This window comes from Phyllostomus hastatus, unplaced genomic scaffold (assembly GCF_019186645.2).
Source record: "Phyllostomus hastatus isolate PE091 unplaced genomic scaffold, TTU_PhHast_1.1 phas_scaffold_78, whole genome shotgun sequence".
Classification (NCBI taxonomy): Eukaryota; Metazoa; Chordata; class Mammalia; order Chiroptera; family Phyllostomidae; genus Phyllostomus; species Phyllostomus hastatus.
This window is the reverse complement of record NW_025334041.1, coordinates 45,683,803-45,704,484: the sequence shown is the minus strand read 5'-3', so window position 1 is coordinate 45,704,484 and position 20,682 is coordinate 45,683,803. Positions and strand designations below refer to the sequence as shown.

Sequence of the window (20,682 nt, the reverse complement as noted above, 5' to 3'; positions counted from 1 at the left end):
CTGACTGGTGTGAAGTGGTATCTCATTGTGGTTTATTTTGTATTGTGGCTAGTGATGCTGGGCATTCTTTCATATGTCTCTGGGCCCTTTGTATGTCCTCCTTGGAGAAGTGTCTGTTCAGGTCTTTTGCCTATTTTTTAATTGGATTGTTTGTCTTTTTGGAGTGGAGTCATGTGAGTTCTGTATATGTGTTGGAGATCAAACCCTTGTCCGGGGTATCATTGGCAAATATGGTGGCCCATGTGGTTGGTTCCCTCTTCATTGTGCTCAGGTTTTCTTTAGCCATGCAGAAGCTTTTTATTTCTGATGAAGTCCCATTTGTTTATTCTTTCCTTTATGTCCCTTGCTCTAGGGGACATAATGGTGAAAATATTGCTGCATGGAATATCTGAGATTTTCCTGCCTATGTTCTCCTCAAAGACTTTTATTGTATCATGACTTATAGCATAGCATCTTAATAAATTACTTGTTAATGTTCCCTGGACACTCCATAGATTCCAGATAGAGGAATTTAGCCTTGATAAGATATGTGCTCAGAAACCACTGTCAGTACTTAAAAAATGTAAAAGGAACTGGATTTTTTGTAATTCTTTTCTCTTCCTTATTCCTGCTCAGATGTATGTTCTCTGAATCACAGCACGCTGGTTATTCATAAATAAGAACATCAGGAAATCCACATTTTTAGAGCAGATTCTAATGGAAGTTGCCATTATATTATCTAATTTATGGTTTTTGAAATTATTTTGTTAAAATTTTGCTTGTCGGTGTTAAAATTGTTTTTGATGAATCTATTGTGCCTTGACAAATATAAATCTTACTTCTGTTATTTTAAAAAATATTTGCCCCCAAGACTGAGCTCTGAACAGACAAGGGTATAGCACTAGGTCATCTTGTTTGTGGGTACTTTTTCATATGCCAGAGATTTTAAGAATTCTGGAAATTAGTTTTCTGTAAGTGAGGTTTTATCCCTCACTAGATAAAAACAGAATTGAGAATACATTCTGTCTCTTTCTTAAATAATAATTTAAAAATCCAATTAGCAATTGTGGGCCTTTGCTGATAAGAAATACTGTTTTGTAGAAACAGTATTTGTCACTTTTTTAAGTATATTTAACTGATTATGCTATTACACTTATCCCAGTTGCCCCCTCCACCCAGTATATCCCTTTATTCCAGAAGTACCCCATGTTAGTTCTTGTCCACAGGTCGTGAATAGAAGTTTTTGGCTTCTCCATTTCCTATAGTATTCTTTACAACCCCTACCCTGGTCTATTTTGTACCTACCAATTATGGTTCTCAATCCCTGTATCTTTTCCCCCATTCTTCCCCTTACCCCTCCCTGATAACTCTCCAAATTATCTCCATATCTATGATTCTGCTTCTGTTCTGGTTGTTTGCTTAGTATTCAGCAAAGCTATCATTTAGAATGGAAGGGCAAATAAAGTTCTTCCCAGAAAATTAAAGCTAAAGGAGTTCATCACCACCAAGCCATTATTACATGAAATGTTAAAGGGACTTATCTAAGAAAAAGAAGATGAAAACCATGAACATTAAAATAACAACAAACTCACAAGTATCAACAGCTGAATCTAAAAAAGAAGAAGTGTCACTTCACAGAGTATGCCAGACTATCCATTTTAACAGCAGACAAGATCGAAGTACATGCTTAAAAGAATAAACTTCAAAGATTGACTCTGATCCAACAGTTATTTTGCTTGTAATGTGGTGTACTTTTGCAGTTTTCTAGTCCTCTTTATTGGATATCCAGATAATGATAAATGAGTTTATGTTCCATGTTCATAATAATTGATTTATAAATACTCTTGGATAAAGTTGGCTTCTTTCCTGGCAGTTGAATCTGACAACAATTTAAAATAATTTTATAATGTCATTACTTCCTAAAAGTAATTCTGATAAATTATCTTTGAAATATTCTTTAAGAAGAGTGAGAGTAAATTTTTAACATCTTCTAGAAAACAGCTCTGGATGCAACTTATGAATTTGAAAATGGATGTAGGAATCCAAAAAAGGCATTTCACCACATGCCAGTTCTGTTTCCACTCTTGTCTTCTGTTCTTTTGTTTGTATTCAACCCTTTGATGCTCAGTTTTTTTGCATGTAGCCCAATAGACATGTAGGCTGCTCTCTGAGGCAAGCACACAACTAAATTACTGTTTTCAGGACTCTGAATGTCTAAATGGAAAGATACTTGATAGTGTGGGTGTTGCCATTTTAGCAAAACAGAATAGCAAAAATTGTTAATATTTTGGTAAAAGTTCAGACCGAGCTCCCTCCTGCTTTTCCTCCTACATGTTTTCATACATTAGAACCATGTGTTGTTATCACCTAATTAACTCTGTTGATTCTGGGTCTCTTTCAGAAGAGTTCCTCTCCACATGAACTCTGGCAAATAGCAAGTTAAATGTAAAGTAAATGGAGCTATAACAGATCATATTCTGGGGAGATATTCAGTTTATCCTTAATTGTTTTCTTTTTAAAATAAATATTTGCATTATGAGACAGTTTCTTAAACCTGACTTTAACCTATATGATCTGATAACATTTCTAACAATAAGAACAAAAATGGAGAAAAATCTGTTATAAAATTAAGAACTCAGCAGGGGGTTGGCTTTCTGGTTCTAGAGAATAGAACAAGTGAGCAGCTCACTGAATAATTGTGAGGTTGATGAAGTTTATCTTTCAAGCCCCTAGCTCACCCCTTATCTCTCTTCTTGTCTCATCTCAATAAGGAGCTGTTATTAGCCACATCTTAGACTGACTTTGAAAATATTGTGTTAATAACAGCTTTTTCCACACTGCTTCTTGCAAACATTAGTGTCTTGAGAGTGTTAATAGGTCTTACATGGAAAAAGAGTATTACAGTAGTAAAAAGCTTGTAATATGCTAGTTAAACAAAGTTAAACAATACCTCTTAGAGACTTCAATATGCTCTTTTTGTTTTTATTTTTGAGATATAATTTCCACAACATGAAATTTACTTTTTCTCCTTTATTGATTTTATTGGGGTGACATTGGTTAATAGAATTATATAGTTTTCAGGTATACAACTCTATAATACATCATCTATACATTGTATTGTGTGTTCACCACCCCAAGTCAAGATGCTTTCCATTACCAATTATCCCCCTTTTAGTCTCTTCTACATACCTCCAACCCCCTTTCCCTTTGGTGATTACCACACTGTTGAGACTTTTTGTCGGGGGTGGGGTGAGTTTTTTAAAAAAATTTTTTTGCTCAATCACTTCACTATTTCACTCAGTCCTGCAACCACCCTCCCCTCTAGCAGCTGTCCATCTGTTCTCTGTATATATAGGTCTGTTTCTATTTTGTTTGTTAGTTTATTGTGTTCACTATATTCCACATATAAGTGAAATCATATGGTACTTATCTTTCTCTGATTGGCCTATTTCACTTAGCATAATGCTTTACAGGTCCATCCATGCTGTCTCAAAGGATAAGATTTTGTTCTTATGGCCAAGTAGTATTCCATTCTATAAATGTACCACAACATTTTTATCCACTCATCTATTGATGAACATGGGCTGCTTCCAAATCTTGGCTATTGAAAATAACGCTGCAGTGAACATAGGGATATGTATATTCTTTCAACTTAGTGTTTCCAGTTTCTATAGATATATTCCCAGAAGTGGAATTGCTGGGTCATAGGGAAGTTCCATTTTTAATTTTTTGCAGTAACTCCATACTGCTTTCCACAGTGGCTGCACCAATCTACATTCTCACCGAAGTACACAGGAGTTCACTTTTCTCTGCATTCTCACCAACACTTTTTCTTTTTCAAATTTTTTCTTTTTGACTGTTGTTGGGTGTATTTTTTAACCTTGTTTTCCAATTTGCTGATTTGATCCTCTGCTTCCTTTAACCTGCTATTTATTCTTTCTGGTGTATTATTCATGTCAGCTACTATATTCTTCATTTCTACTGGTCCTTCTTAATGGTTTCTATGTCCTTTTCATGCTGCTAAGGATCTTTATAACTTTGAATTCTGTGTTTAATAAATTGCTGTGTCCATTTTATTTACCTTTTTCTAGAGATTTTTTTCTGTTCTTTCATTTGAAGCATGTTTCTTTGTCTCCCCATTTTGACTTCTTTGTTTTTGTTTCTATGCATTAGATAGATCTGCTATGACTTCCAGTCTTTGTGAGGTTGCTTTATGTAGTGGATATCCTGTGGGGTCCAGTGGTACAGTCTCCTTGATCACCTGGGCTGGGTGTTTCAGGAATGTTCCTTGTGTATGTTGTATGGATCCTCTTGTTTTAATTGAGTCTTGATTGTTATTGGTTTGTCCTTGCATGAGATCAACCTGGCTGTTATTGAGGCTCAAACCCTACCACAGCCTGCTGCTGTGCAGGTGCTAACCAAATAAATCAAAATTTGCTTCATCAGGGTTTGGTGACTGTTGAGATCTCCCTTTGGATGTGCCATTTGTGAAGCTTATTAGATCTTGCTCTGATGTTGCCTGAAGCTGGCTAGAGGGTGTGCTGGACTGATTTCCTCTTGGGAAGGACTCTGGTGCAGACAAATATCAGATACTACCTGTGACTGACCCTGGGCAACCTCTTTGGAGACACAAAGTGATTCACAGTTTGTGGCTGCCTCTGCTAGGCCTGAGTGCACACAGGAAGCTACACACCAATACCAGCTTTTACCAGCACCAGGCCCTTGGGCAGGTCAGAAAAAGTCCCAAGGCACCTTGAGATCTGCCTCTGCTGGCCTCTGCCTGATAGCTCTCTGTTAGGCTTGGTACGTGAAAGAGCCTTTGGCGGTACTAGAGTTGCATGAGGTAGGTTCACAGTGAGTCACCAGGGAAATGCAAATGGTGTTCACCAGATTGGTACAAGTTTAACGTTGGTGCCAATGCTGGGTCTGAAAGCCACTCAGCAAATGTCCCCACAATATGAAACATAACTGCCACCCGCTGGGTGCTCTCACACCATTTTAGTGGGGTGGGGTCTTAGTGAGTCATCAGCTTGAGGTCAGCAGAGTTTATCAGGCCCAACCAGACATAGATTTGGCCATGTGAAGGGCTCTGCACAGCTGGGGCATGGGAGGAAAATATGGCCCCTGTTCTGGAGTCACACAACTCAGTCTGTCCCAGATTCTGCCAAGAGGAGAGGGAGCTCAACAGGATGGAGCTACTGGGAATCAGGTAGATGGGGATAGTGGATCTCCTGTGAGGGGGAGTTGTCAGCCTAGCTTTAGGGAAGTAGGGGAGTATGGCCCCTGTTCCAGAGCCACTCAACTCAGGCTGTCCCACATTTTGCTGTTACCATGGTAGGGTGAAGCTGCTAGGAATCAGGTAGTTGGGGCTTCTGGATCCAGAGCTCAGAGGGTGTGTCTGCCAGAAGCCTGGAGGGTTGTTCTAGTGTATTTCCCATGAAGGGGAAGCACTGAAAGGTTCATGGAGAAGTAGGGGAAATGACCCACACCCCAAAGCCACACAACTCAGTCACTGAGTTTGGCTAAACATCTACACCCTGGCCCAGGCAGCTTACTCCTCAGCAGGGCATAAGCTCCATAGGGTGGGGCAAGTGGGAGTCCAGAGGGTGTCTCTATTCTATTCCCCCAGGCTGATACTGTGAAGAGGGGAATGTACTACCCTAGAAAGATGATGTCTGTGGTATGGAACAGTGACTCAATATAGGGATCCTGGCAGCTGTCTCTTCACCTCTTTCCTTTGAGAAACAAACCTGAGATTCTCCTTATATGGCTCCAGTTTATTCTGCTCTCCCTTCACCAGAGCCCAAGGTAAGTGGCTGCAAATAAGATTTTGTGTATTGGCCCTTTAAGAGAGTGCCCATGTCTGTAGGGAATTCCTGTCTCTCCATTTTGAACTGAATACCTGTTGGTTTTCCCAGCCAGAAGTTATATGGATGCCTCTTCCCAGCTCTGGTGCTCTGGCCTGGGAAGCCCAGCTTTGGGCTTAAACCCCACACTTCTCAGGGTGAACCCCTTACAGTTGAGGTGTCTCTCAAAACCTCAGCTGTTGCCCATGGGAGTAGAACCAGCCCTTTTTGTTTCACTGCCTTTCCTACCAGTTTCAACGTGGCTTCTTGTGTAAATTCTTGGTTATAAGACTTCTTTTCCTTCAGTCTTCAATTGGTTACTAAGGATGATTGTTCCATAATTTAGTTGTAATTCCAGTCTGTTCCTGGGAGAAGGTGAGTATAGTTTCCACATATTCTACCACCATCTTGGAGCTTCTAAAACTTATTTTAAAGTGTAGAATTTAGTTATTCTTAGTATATTCACTATATTCTGCAATTATCACCACTAACTAATTTGAAGACATTTCCACCACCCCAGAAAGAATCTCATGCCCCTTTGCAGTCAGTTTCAAATCCTTTCTCCTCCCATCTGCTGGAAACCACTAGTCTACTTTCTGTCTCTGAGGATTACCTATTCTGGACTGGATTTATTTTTATAAAAGTGAAATCATATAATATTGGCCTTTTGTGACTGACGTCTTTTACTTAACATGTTTTCAAGGTTCATCTACATTGAAGCATGTTGAAGAATGATGTATGTCATTCTTATTTATGGCTTAATAATAGTCCATTCTATGGGTATTGCATACTTTATTTGCCCATTCATCTGTTGATGGATATTTGGGTTGTTTCCATTTCTGGCTATTATGAATAACACTCCTATGAATATTCATGTACAAGTCCCTCATATGAACATGTATTTTGAATTCTTTAGGGTATATACATAGGAGTGGACTTACTGGGTCACATGGTAATTCTGTTTGACTTTTTGAGGAACTGCCAAACTGTTTTCTGTAGCAGGTGCTCCGTTTTGCAGCCCCTGCTGCAAACAATGTGTAACAAGTCTCCACATTCTTTTTTTTTATTTTTAGTTTATTAATTTTCTCATGAAAAATCTGCATAATCATGACAGATAAAGTCACTGAAGAATCTTTGCTCCTTCTGTTGTCCAATCTCCAGCTCACTTTTTGCCTGCACCAACATTAGCCTTTGCAGTCCCCCCTGACTTTCTTCAGTCTGTTCTTGCATTCCTTTCTCTATTTTCTTGAGGTATTCTTCTTCTGATACAGGCCATATCTTGAGAGTCTGTGTTTGGGTTCATTTTTCTTTGCATAATCCAAGGAATCATAAATCACGCCAAAACCAATTGTCTTGCCACCACCAAAATGGGTTCTGAATCCAAACACAAAGATGACATCTGGTGTAGTCTTGTACATTTTGACTAGTTTCCCTGGAACTTCTGTCTTGGGTACTGTTGCCTTGCCAGGGTGAAGGACATCAGTGGCCATTTGTTTCCACTAGAGTAGTCTGTTAGTCATGAACTTCCTGGTCCAGTTAGTCACTGTGTTGTTCATGATGGCTGCCAATCTTCAAGCAGCAAGGGAGGAAAAGAGCACAAGTCTCCACATTATTGATAGGACTTATTACTCTCTTCTTCTTCCCCTCCTGCTCCTCTTCCTTCACCAGGTAGGAAATGGTATCTCATTGTGGCTTGATTTTCATTTTCCTAATGACTAATGATTTTGGAAATCTTTTTATGTATTTATTGGTCATTTGTGTATCTTTGGAGAAATGTTTATTCAAGGCCTTTACCTATTTTAAAAATTGGATTATCAGTCTTTTAATTGTTGAGTAGTAACTAATATACCTTTTTACATCATGAATTTTTAAAAACAGCCTTCATAAGCTTTTTCAAAAACTTATATTAGTGTGGAGTTTTATTTTTCCCCAAAGAACATTTGTTACATCTTCCAAAACTAGTTTTACATGGGACAGTTTTAGAAGCAATATTTTAAGGAAAAGTGTATTATGACTGAGTGATTAAAAAAAATACCTGGAATGTAAGAATGGTCTAATCTTAGCACATCCAATATGTTTTTCTTTGTTTTCTAATTTTCTGACAATGAAGAATTGCTTGTGTAAATTTAAAAATGCTAATATTTAAAAATTTAAAAGATGAACAAACATTTTTGCCCTAAGTATAAAATGACTTTTAGCCTTTATACAACCAAAAGAAAACAACCAGTACTCTAAGAGAAAAGTAACAAAAACTCATGCCACTTGCAAAAGAAGAAAGACAAATGTCCAAATTTGAGTAAAATTTTCAACTTACTTTTAATAAAAATGCATAATTAAAACAATTATGAGATGCTATATTTTTAATTTAACCAAGATGTTTAAAATCATGAATAGTTAATTCTGACACTGGTGCTGGAAAATAGGTCTAGTTATCTAGAAAGCAATCTGACAATATGTAAACTAAGAGATTAAAATGTTCATATACTTTGATGTAATTTTTTACCTTTGCAAATCAATTATAAATTAAAAAAATTAAATGTAGACAAAGCTTGATGTATATAATTATTCACCAAAGCACTAAAATCTGAAAATAATGTAAATGTCCAATAATAGGAGACTGATGAAATATGTTAGAGTATTGATGTGAAGCAATATTATATTGCCATTAAAATGATATATTTTTAAAATATATTATATTGATTATGCTATTACAGTTGTCCCAGTTTTTCTCCTCTTTTCCCCATACCCCAGGTGCCACCTATTCCCTCCAGCAGTGTCCCACCCTTAGTTCATGTCCATGAGTCATGCATATAAGTTCTTTGGCTATTTCACCTTCCTTACTGTTCTTAACATTCCATCTATTCTGTACTTACCAGTTTGTAGTTCTTAATCCCTGTACCTTTCCCCCCATTTCCCCTTCCCCCTTCAAACCAATAACCCTCCAAATGATTTCCATGTCTATAATTCTGTTTCTGTTCTGCTTGTTTGCTTAGTTTGTTTTTTTTTTAGATTCAATGGTTGATAGTTGTGAATTTATTGCCATTCTAATGTTCATAGTTTTGATCTTCTTTTTCTTAAGTAAGTTCCTTTAGTATTCCATATAATGATGGCTTAGTGATGATGAACTCCTTTAACTTTACCTTGTCTGGGAAGTACTTTATCTGCCTTCCATTCTAAATAATAGCTTTGCTGGATAGAGTAGTCTAAGATGTAGGTCCTTGCTTTTCATTGCTTTGAATACTTCTTGCCGATCCCTTCTAGTTTGCAAAGTTTCATTTGCAAAATCAACTGACAGCCTTGTGGGAACTCCTTTGTAGGTAACTCTGTAATTTTCTCTTGCTGCTTTTAAGATTCTCTCTTTACCTTTAACCTTTGGCATTTCAATTATGATGTGTCTTGTTGGGACCTCTTTGTGTCTATTTTGTTGGGACTCTCTGTGTTTCCTGAACTTGTATGTCTATTTCCTTCACCAAATTAGGGAAGTTCTCCTTCATTGTTTTTTCAAATAAGTTTTAAATTTCTTGTTCTTTAATTTTCTTGCTCTTCTTCCAGCACCTATATGATTCAAATGTTGGTACATTTGAAGTTGTCCCAGATGTTCCTTACACTGTCCTCATTTTTTTATTCTTTTTTCTTCTTGCTGTTCTGATTGAATGTTTTTTTCTTCCTTGTGTTACAAATCATTGATCTGATTCTCATCTTCATCCACTCCACTCTTGATTCCCTGTAAATTTTCCATTTTATTTAGTGTAACCTTCATTTTTGCCTGGGTCTTTTTTTATGTTATTGAAGTAACCAGTGAGTTCCTTGAGCATCCTAATAACCAATATTTTAACCTCTGCATCTGAAAGATTGCTTATCTCATTTTTTTAGTTCTTTTTCTGGAGTTTTGGCAGCCTTCCTGTGTTGTTTCCATTTATTAGGTAGAGCTGCTTTGACTGCCTGTCTTAGTAGCGTGGCTTATTGTAGGAAAGCACACTGATAAGCTGGATGGGACAGAGCCTGATGGGGCAACCTGTACAAACCAGGTTGAGGGAGTCTTAGATATGGTGTGGTTCTGTGGCTCTGTGTGAGGGAGGGCTCAGGAAAGGGACAATAGCCACTGCCTGGCCTCTGGAATTTTGTTCAGGAGGAAGCTGTACCTTGGCACTTGCTCTAATGCCAGATACTTCAGTTTCTCCCTGTATGTCACTGGTGACCTTCCAGCTGCTGCCCTGGTGCTGGAGCACCAGAGAGACTGAGTCTGCATAAGTCCTAAATCTTTTGCAGGCCCTTTATGAAGAGACACCTGGGAATCTTGCAGTTTCTTCCGTCACCCAAAACCCCACTGGTTTTCACAGCCAGAAGTTATGGGGGCTTATCTTTCCAGAACTGGAACCCTGGATTGGGTGGTTTGGTGTGGGGCTGGGGTCCCTCACTCCTGAGGTATCCCTCCTGATAGTTATCTACTACTCATGAGTGTGAGGCTGCCTGTTTTGTGTCTTCATGTCTTTGCATCTCTGCCCCTCCTGCGTGTCTGGATGAATGTGACTTCTGTAATTCCCTTCTTGTTGGACTTCCATATAGCTTGACTTTCTGATCATTGTGGGTGATACTGTTTTGTAGTGTAGGTGTAATTTTTGCTGTGGTTATGTGAGAAGGTGAGCCATGTTTACATATGCCTCCATATTGACTGGAAGTCCTAAAATTGTATTTGTGATTAATATTTAATGGTATGTGAAAATGGTTACAGTATAACAGATATAACTGTAAGAAAATATACACACACATGTAGTTTAGAAATTCATCTTGCTTTCCCAAATACTTATACCTCCATGTTCACCTACTGAGAAAACTATAGAAACCCTACTATTTGACATGATCAGTATTGGTATTAATTCAGTTTTTAAAAATTGGTTATTTTTATTGTTTATTTTCTATGAATGACTAAATAACATAATTTGTTAAAAAACAGTCAATCTAGGGAGAGGGTAACTGAGAGTACTTGTGTGAATTTTGATATTAAATACAATGATCAGATAATAAATTTTTAAGTTTTCAGATGTCAGCTAAAGACTGTGTAAATTTGGATCCACTGATTGAAGTTTTAATTTTTGAGGTTTGTTTTATTATCATTATTATTATTTTTTTACAAAAAGCACATTTCCAGTTTATTTTCTTTAAAATGCAGCAAGAATATAACAAACTTATGAATAAGTCTGAGTGCAAATTTCTACATATTTATGATTTTGTTTTCTAATCTTTTATAGGTATCTTTTCTACTAATATTTAAAAACAGAATTATTTTTAGCCTCTTTTTATCAAGTCTGTATATAGAATTCAACTTTGTATATATACAACATATCTCTTTCTTAGGAGTATTCACTTCTCATTAGTTTATATAGCATTTAATGAAATTCTGTTATGACAATAACAGATTCAAGTAGAATAAACAGATTTGGGGGCACACACTGCATAAACACACATATAAACACATGCCAGATAAGCATGCTTCTGGAAGCACAAAATCAAACAGAAAAGCAGTCACACCTCCTTCCCCCTGTGCAAGGCAGATGTTACCAAATGAATTGGCGAAAGACATGCAATCACAGTTACATTTACATGGTTTTATGTTACATTACTCATCTAATGAACTGAAGTTATTATTTAAAGACTTTATTTATTTATTTATTTATTTTGGATAGAGGGGTAGGGAGGGAAAAAGGAAAGGAGAGAAATATTAATGTGTGGTTACCTCTTGCGCACCCCATACTGGGGACCTGACCTGACCCACAATCCAGGTATGTGCCCTGACTGGGAATCAAACCAATGACCCTTTGGTTCTCCAGTCAGTGCTCAATCCACTGAGCCAAGCAGCCAGATCTGAAGTTATTTTTTAAAGTAATTTGATAGAGGGTTGAAGTAATTTGATAGGGATTGAGTAATCTCAATATACTTTTTAACATTTTGATATGAAAATCTTCAGTAGGGAGATATGCTTTGCCTCCTCACACAATTAAAAGGACAGCCAAAATAAGGACAAAATGACAAAATTTAAATTTTGTTTTAAATTTTATCAAGTTTAAAAACAAAAAACACCTAGGATTGCCAGAAAATTGAACTGTATGGAAGTGCAACGACAAGGAGTTAAAGTAGAATCATTCCTCCAGACCAGTAGGAGGGGCAGGAGACAGGCAGCCATGGCGGAGAGGATGAGCAGCAAGGCAGTAGACTGGGTAGGTGAAACTGGAGGACCAGGCAGGTAAAGTGGCAGCTCGCAGACCAAGGAATCCCATATTCACATGTGGATAAGCCAGGAGGAACAACTGGGGAACTAGACAGACTGCACAACCCTGGAATCTAGCATAGGAAAAGAAAACCTCAAAACCTCTGACTGTAAAAACCTGTGCGGGTGTTGCAGTAGCAGGAGAAACTTCCAGTTTCACAGGGGAGATTGTTGGAGATACCACAGGGTTCTGGAACAAACACAAACCCACCCACCTGAGAATCAGTACCAGAAAGGCCCAATTTACTTGTGGGTAGTAGGAGAAGTGACTAAAAGTGGGATGTGAATAGAGCAAACAGCGTTGTTCCCTCTCTGACTGCCCCCCACAACAGCACCACAACACAGCAACATGGGTTGCCCTGCACTGGTGAATACCTAAGGCTCTGCTGCTTACAATACAACAGGTGTGCCAAGACAAAGAAATATGGCACAAATGAAAGAACAGATCAAAACTCCAGAAAAAGAACTAAGCGACAAGGAGATAGCAAACATGTCAGATGCAGAGTTCAAAACACTGGTAATCAGAATGCTCACAGAAATGATTGACTACAGTCACAAAACAGAGGAAGAAGTGAAAGCTATGCAAAGTGAAGTAAAGAAAAGTATACGGTAAATCAACAATGAAGGAAAGGAAACTAGGACTCAAATTGATGATTTGGAACAGAAGGAACAAATAAACATTCAACCAGAACAGAAGGAAGAAACAAGAATTCAAAAAAAAATAAAAGAGAGGCTTAGGAACCTTCAGGAAAACTTTAAACATTCTAGCATCTGAGTTATGCAGATGCCAGAAGGAGACTAGGAATAGCAATAAATTGAAAACTTATTTGAAAAAATAATGAAGGAGAACTTCCCCAATCTGGTGAAGGGAATAGATTTCCAGGAAGTTCAGGAAGCCCAGAGAGTCCCAAATAAATTGGACCCAAGAAAAAAACACCAAGGCACATAATAATTAAGTTATCCAAGATTAAAGATAAAGAGAGAATCTTAAAAGCAGCAAGACAAAAGGAGGGAGTTACCTAGAAAGGAGTTCCCATAAAACCATGAGCTGATAGGTATTTAAAGTCGTGAAAGGCAAGGACCTACATCCAAGATTGCTTTACCCAGAGAAGCTATCATGTAGAATGCAAAGGCAGATAAAGTGCTTCCCAGATAAGGTCAAATTAAAGGATTTCATCATCACCAGGCCTTTATTATATGAAATGTTGAAGGGACTTATCTAAGAAAAAGAAGATCAAAACTATGAACAGTAAAATGACAACAAACCCACAACTATCAACAACTGAACCTAAAAAAGCACAAACAAAATAAACTAAGCAAACAACTAGAACAGGAACAGAATCACAGAAATGGAGATCACATGAAGGGTTATTGATGGGGGGGGCAGAGAATGGAGGAAAAGGTACAGGGTATAAGAAACATAATTGGTAGTTACAAAATAGACAGGGAGGTTAAGAATAATATGGGGATGGAGAATGTATATATATGGCCCAAGGACATGAACTAAGTGGGGGGAATGCTGGTGGAGAGGGGACAGGGCAGAGAGGAATAAAGGGGAAGAAAAAATTGGACAACTGTAATAGCATAATCAATAAAACATACTTAAAAATTTTTAAAGAAAAATTTTAAACATACATTAAAGTTGCAAGAATTTTTGCAGGGAGGAGCCACCATCTAGGTGAAATTTTTAATAATGAAATACAGAAATCTTAAGGATATATAACATGTGATTTGATAAATGTACACATCTGTGTAACCCAAACCCCTCTCAAAGTATCAAAATATAGAACCTTAATGCCAGAAATTTCCTTCATGCCTCTCCTCCACCAACTCTTACTCCCTCTTCTCAGAGGTGACCACCATTTTCATTTTATTACACCATAGATCCATTTTGCCTCCTCTAGAACTGTATAAATGCAATCATTTAGTATGTACCCTTGTATAAGACTTCAACTCAGCATAATGGATCTGAGAATTACCCATGTTATGTATATCAGTAGTTTGTTCTTTTTATTGCTTAGTAGCATTCCCTCATTTTTCCTTTTTTAAAAATTGTTGTTCAGTTACAGTTGCCCCCATTTTTCTGCCATTACTCTCCCCTACCCTGCTTACCCTCCACCTTCCACAGTCAATCCTCCCCCCTGTTGTCCATGTCCATGGGTCCTTTATACATGTTCCTTGACTTGACCCTTCCCCTTCTTGCCCCATTATTAGACACCTGCATTATTTTTAGTTTTTATTTATTATGCATGAACAGCTGCTGTGAACATACTGTACAAGTCTTTTTGTGACTACAGTTGACCTTTGAACCATGTGGGGCACTGGCACCCTGCACAGTTGAAAATCCTTATGTAATTTTAACTTCCCCAAAACTTAATTGGTCCTTGGTATCTATAATGGATTGGTTCCAGGACCCCAGAGATACCAAAATCCACTGATACTCAACTCCCTATTATAAAATGTATGTAGATCGATGCATACAGTCAGCCCTTTGCATCTTTGAATTCCCAATCATGGATCGAAAACAATATAGGTATTTATTGAAAAAACCTGTGGATAAGTGGACCCATGAACTTCAAATCCACATTCTTCAAGGGTCAACTATATATGTTTTTATTTTTATTAGGTAATAGTAGTGACAATGCTGGGTATTGTTTTATATGAAACTGCTAGACCTTTTTCCAAAATGATTGTACTTTTATACCCTCTCAGCAACACTCTGTTGGAGTTGCAATTGCTCTGAATCCTCACCACAATTGGTGTTGTCGATGTTTTTAATTTTACCCATTTTGCTGGGTATTTGGTGGTACCATATTGTGGTTTTAATTTGCATTGTCTATATGACTAATAATGTTAAGCACCTTTTCATGTGCTTATTGATCACTTTTGTCAAATGTCTGTTCAAATATTATGCCTATTTTAAAACATTGAATTGTCTTACTATTGAGTTATAGGAGTTTTAGATACCACTACCTTGTCAGATGTAAGTTTCATGAATCTATTTTCCTATTCATAGCTTGCCTCTTCTTTTTCTCAGTGGATTCTTATAATGCATAGATGTTTTAAATTTTGATGAACTCTAACTTATCATCTTTTTCTTTTTATGTTTATTGCTGTCCAAGTTCTATCTTGGAAAACATTGACTACCTTAATGCAAATATAATTTTTAAGTGTGTACAATAGGTGATGGAGCCTAGAAAGTAGCTATTTTTCAATCTTCACAGCCATTGGGTAAGGAGAAAGCAGGTACTAGATTTCATAAACAATATTTCTAAAAGTTCCCCATTAAGCTTTGCCTACTTGTTTTTAAAAAAAGTCAGGGCATTTCCATTATATGGCATCATTTTTACACTTAAAAGTTTTTTATTCCACAAGTGTAAGCTTCTGATTTCAATGTGCCACTTTATAAAGGACTGAAATTGCTTCAGACTCATGGGTTACATTGTGATAAGCCAAATGGGCTTGAGGACACTCCTTTCATACCAGAGACACATGCCAGAAGTCAAACAGATGCTGAACTAGGCAGAAATGACCATCAGCATTCTCATTAGAGCAGTTGGGGAAATTTTAATGGGCCCCCATTTGCCTCATTCTCTAATACCGTTTGAACTGCCACTTTTTTTTTCTTGTTACAAGTCAACAACCACCATGTATATTTTAATAGGGATTATCAAACTCAATTTGCCCAGAAGATGTATAGTCCTCTAATGCTAATTAGCCAAGTTTAAATAATCACTGAGTTCTGGGATAATTGGAAAGAAACACTGTTTTTCTTGCCAGTGCATAATTACTAATTAACAACAAGATAAAATATCTGTGTAGCAATCATAGCTAGAAGAATTTGTTAACAGTTAATTAACTGATGAGTTGGTGCCAAGTTAATGATGGTTTAAAAAGTTTACCAATGAAGTTCTCTTGTAAAATAAATAAACAAATATATAAAATCACATCACTGAGCCAGAGCAGAGAATGGGTGGAGTAAAGACTGTATGGCTTAGGCTTAGCAGTACAGCGCTCAAGGCAGATGGTCTTTGCAAGAAAGAATTAGTGTTTCTTTGGCTCTAAATAAATATCAACACCACCAATTGATGGTTGCTACTCTTCTGCTTACACCTAATATTTGAGTCTTCATTAATTTGCTTTTCTCTTGATCCTAATAATTACATGGGCTTTCTCAGCCTTAAAATATCCTCATGAAACTGGACACACCTCCTCTGTGTTTTTTTGCTTATTAGCGTTAGACTTGAGTGCATGAAATGGGTAGCTGGAGATTCACAAAGAAGAGAATAAAAACTTCACTTGACTGCCAATTTCCTTTGTTTTTGTTAATGTAGTAGTTACCATTATATTATTCTTCAAAAATATTGGAAAACACATACACTAAACCATTTTTTAAATGTTAACATTTTCATTAAAAATAGCATGCTTTTAAATCTATTTTTAATTTTTTCATTTAGGCTAATGAGTGAATGGTTAATGACAAGAACTTAATACACATTGCTCAAAGATTGAAATATTTTAAAATATCATTTGGTTGGGAGTCTTTTAATCATTGGGCCAAAAATAAAAATTGAATTATTTCTTAATGAATGTATACTTTTTATTAAAACTTTTTGCAAAGTTCTTAGTGCAGTGAAGAATGCATTATAGGTTAAAAAATCTTGTAGAATTTTAAAGTTGTATAAATAATAAAATATTGACTTGTTCAAAAAATAAGAATTTGATATAACACTTGGTAAAAGTATGGCTTCGTGGATTATGGTGGAAATGAATATTTTTGTTAATTTCTTTTGAAGTAAATGAAAATGAGTAAAAACACTTTATGGTAGGAACATTTTAACCCTTGTACACATACTTTTACTTAACATGTTGAAAGTTTGGGAAGCATTATTGAAGTAGGAATTTTAATGTTATAATTTATTCCCTTGTATTCAGACTTCAGCCATACCCAAGAATAGTCTGTCTTTAAAAAATGTAGAAAGGAGAATCAGTGCAGTGTGCTCATTTTACTTCATTTTCATTAGTCTGCTCTTTTTATGATGGTGAATCATTTAACCAATTTACTTTCTATTTATATACATCCCTATATCTTAATGATCCTCAGCATTGAGATACGTTATATTCTTTAATGTTTCAATGTATCATGACAGAGATACACATTGTTTCATGATTTTTTTATTTGTGAGTGTTTGAGTGTATATTTGTGTGTCCCCAGTTATGAAGTTAAAAGTATATTCTCTGCTAGGTTGTGATATGAGCAAACTTTCGAAAAGTCTTCACTGCTTTCAGTGCTTTATGAGGTCCCTCTAACACTGTGTGATTGCTGAAGTGTGTGTGCATTAGATGTTTGGCATATAAAATTTAACATTTGTAGTGTCATTCACTAGTAAGCCTCGTCATAGAACAAGACCATGTAATAATTTGTTATTCAGGTAAAGCACAAAACTGAATGATGCATATTTCAAGACTTGGTGAGTAACCACTCAGTATCTATATTTCAATGCATTTTTTGTTTCTAATTTTTCTTGTGCATATGGAAGTGATAAGAACTTTTATTTCCTTATAAAAATTGCCATAACCATTAGAGCTAGATATGAACATGAAGGGAAAGTGGAGTCTTGGCCTGATGCTCACATTCCTGGGGTTCTAACCTTGTGGGCCACACTTGGGGTTTCTTCATCATATAGGAATCTCTGGGGAGCCTTGCTCATCTCTAGCTGAGTGCTAGCATCCCTATATTCCATCCTCACATGGAGTCACCTGTGGACACAACTTTTGGGAGCAGAAGAGGGAAACTAATTTCTTTCCCCCTTACCCCTGTGTGGCATGTTTCCCTAGTCTGCCCTTGCACTTGAGCTGTGCAGAGAGATTTTTCTGTCTAACCTCCAAGGTCATTTCTACATGGCCAGTCTCAGAAATCTGCTCCAAATTCTCTCTTCTCTTTGGAAACTCCTATGATGGGCTCAGAACTAAAGACCCCTATGGCTAAGCCATCAATTTTCCTGTTATATATTTAACATATAGATTAATGATTGATTGCAGGTATATTCTGAACTATGTCATTTCCTATGGACATATATGAATTTCCTAAAGCAGTCCTACTTTCAGAATGATAATATGAAAAGTCATTATTATGCTGGCAAGACCTAGTGATTTTAGTTTTAAACTAGACACTAACTTATATGCTAGGGCATGAAAAAAACTAGCAAAGTGAATTACAGTCTTGAAGGCTGCACTGATATGTTGAACTGAACTCATTTAAAAAAGCTGAATATGTGATTGAACTTAAATTTTTAAAAAATGGTTTGGTCCAAGAAATTTAAAAAATTTAAATTTTAAATTATCTTATGGATAATTGAAACACATAGCAATACATTTTTTTCTGTAGGGAAAAGGACTGCCTCAGAGATGAATATATTGACATTCCCCCAGAGTTTCCACATGAGACAGATCCCTGGCGAAGGGACAGGGCACTGGGGCAGTGAGGAAGGACGGTGAAGGGAGAGGAGGATGTCTCACAGCTGGTAAAAGAATTATACCAGGCTTGTGAGAGGCATGATGACTTCTGCCGGTACTCTTTATTCTTTTCTTTGCTTTCATTTCAAATTTATGCTCTGTCTTACTGCCTTTGGCTTTTCTGTCTTCTTTTTTAAACTCCTTTTTATAGCCCCTCTCAGTGCTTTCACTTAACTCTCTCTCCCTCTGCTTCTAGGTGGTTGCTCATTTCTTTTTTCTTTTTTTAATTAAAATATTTTATTGAGGTATAACTGACATATAACATTATGTTAATTTCAAGTCTATAACATGACAATTTGATATTTATATGTGTTGTAAAATGATAACCACAGTTAAGTCTAGTTAACAGTTGTCACCCAATTTTTTTCTTCTGATGAGAACTTTTAAGATGTACTCTGAGAAATTTTCAAATATACTATACAGTATTATTAACTATAGTCAACATGCTGTGCCATACATCCCTATGACATTTATTTTATAACTGGAAGTTTATACCTTTTGACCCCATTTACCCATTGTGTACCCTTCCAACCCCCACCTCTGGCAACCACCAGTGTATTTTCTGTATAGAGGAGCATGATGTATTTGGTTGGTTTTTAGGTTCTATATATAAGTGAGATCATACAAGTATTTATCTCTCTGATTTATTTCACTTAGTGTAATGCCCTCAAAGTCCATCCATGTTGTTGCACATGACAAGATTTCATTTTTTATGACTAATATTTCATTGAATATATCTACCACATTTCCTTCATCCATTCATTCATTTAGGGATACTTAGGTTGTTTCCATATCTTAACTAATATAAATTATGTCACAGTGAAACAAAGGAGTACATATATCTTTTCAAGTAGTATTTTCATTTCCTGCATAAATGCCCAGAAGTAGAATTGCTGAATCATATCCTAGTTCTATTTTTAATTTTTTGAGGAACCTCCATACTGGTTTCCACAGTAGATGTACCAATCTGCATTCCTATCAACAGTGCATTAGGGTCCCCTTTTCTTCACATCCTTATGAAACTTGTTGTTTGTTGATTTATTGATGATAGCTATTCAAACAGCCATGAGGTGATACCTCATTGTGGTTTTGATCTGCATTTCTCTGAACATTAATGATATAAAGCATCTTTTCATGTACCTGCTGGTCATCTGTATGTCTTCTTTGCAAAAATGTCTATTCAGATCCTCTGCCAATTGGTATGTCAGATTGAGTTTTTTATTGTGTTTGTGTAGAGTTGTGTGAGCTTTTTACACATTTTGGATATAAAACCCCTTATCAGATAAACTATTTGCAAATACTTTCCTCCATTCAGTAGATGGCCTTTTCATTTTGTTGATTTCCCTTTAGTCTTCCCTTCAGGGCTTTTACTTATATTCCCTCCCTCTCCTTTTAGGTGGTTACTTATTTATTTCAATTTCCTATTAGTTTTTTAAAGTTTTTTTATTGATTATGTTATTACAGATTTCCTAATTTCTCCCCTTTATCCCCCCTCCACCCTGTCCCCCGAAACCCTCCAGCATTCCTCACCCTCCTTAGTTCATGTCCATGGATTGTACATATAAGTTCTTTAAGTCCTCTATTTCCTATATCATTTTTTATCTATCCCCATCTATTTATGCCTTCTAACTATGCTTCCTCTTCCCAGTACCTTTACCCCCATTCCTCCCTTCCCCCTGCCCACTGAACTCCCTCTGTGTGCTGTCCATTTCTCTGATTCTGTTCCTATTCTGGTTGTTGGCTTAGTTTTTGTTTTCATTGTTTTTCTTTTCTTTAGGTTTATTTGTTAATAGTTTTGAGTTTGTTGTCATTTTACTGTTTACATTTTTTATCTTCTTTTTCTTAGATAAGTCCTTTTACATTTCATATAATAAGGGCTTGGTAATGATGAATTCCTTTAATTTGACCTTATCTGGGAAGCACTTTATCTGCCCTTCCATTCTAAATGAAAGCTGTGCTGAAGAGAGTAATCTTGGATGTTGGTCCTTGCCTTTCCTGACTTCAAATACTTCTTTCTAGCCTCTTCTTGCCTGTAAGGTTTCTTTTGAAAAGAAAGCTGATAGCCTTATGGGAACT

The 20,682-nt window shown here is 36.6% G+C and overlaps 1 protein-coding gene and 1 pseudogene across 2 annotated transcripts in view; one reads left to right on the top strand and one right to left on the bottom strand.

The window, feature by feature from the left end:
* Window positions 1–20,682, top strand: part of RELN (reelin) — a 561,035-nt gene that overhangs the window by 96,227 nt on the left and 444,126 nt on the right. The gene's annotated exons all lie outside the window — the stretch shown is intronic.
* LOC123811429 lies at window positions 6,988–7,381 on the bottom strand (annotated as a pseudogene).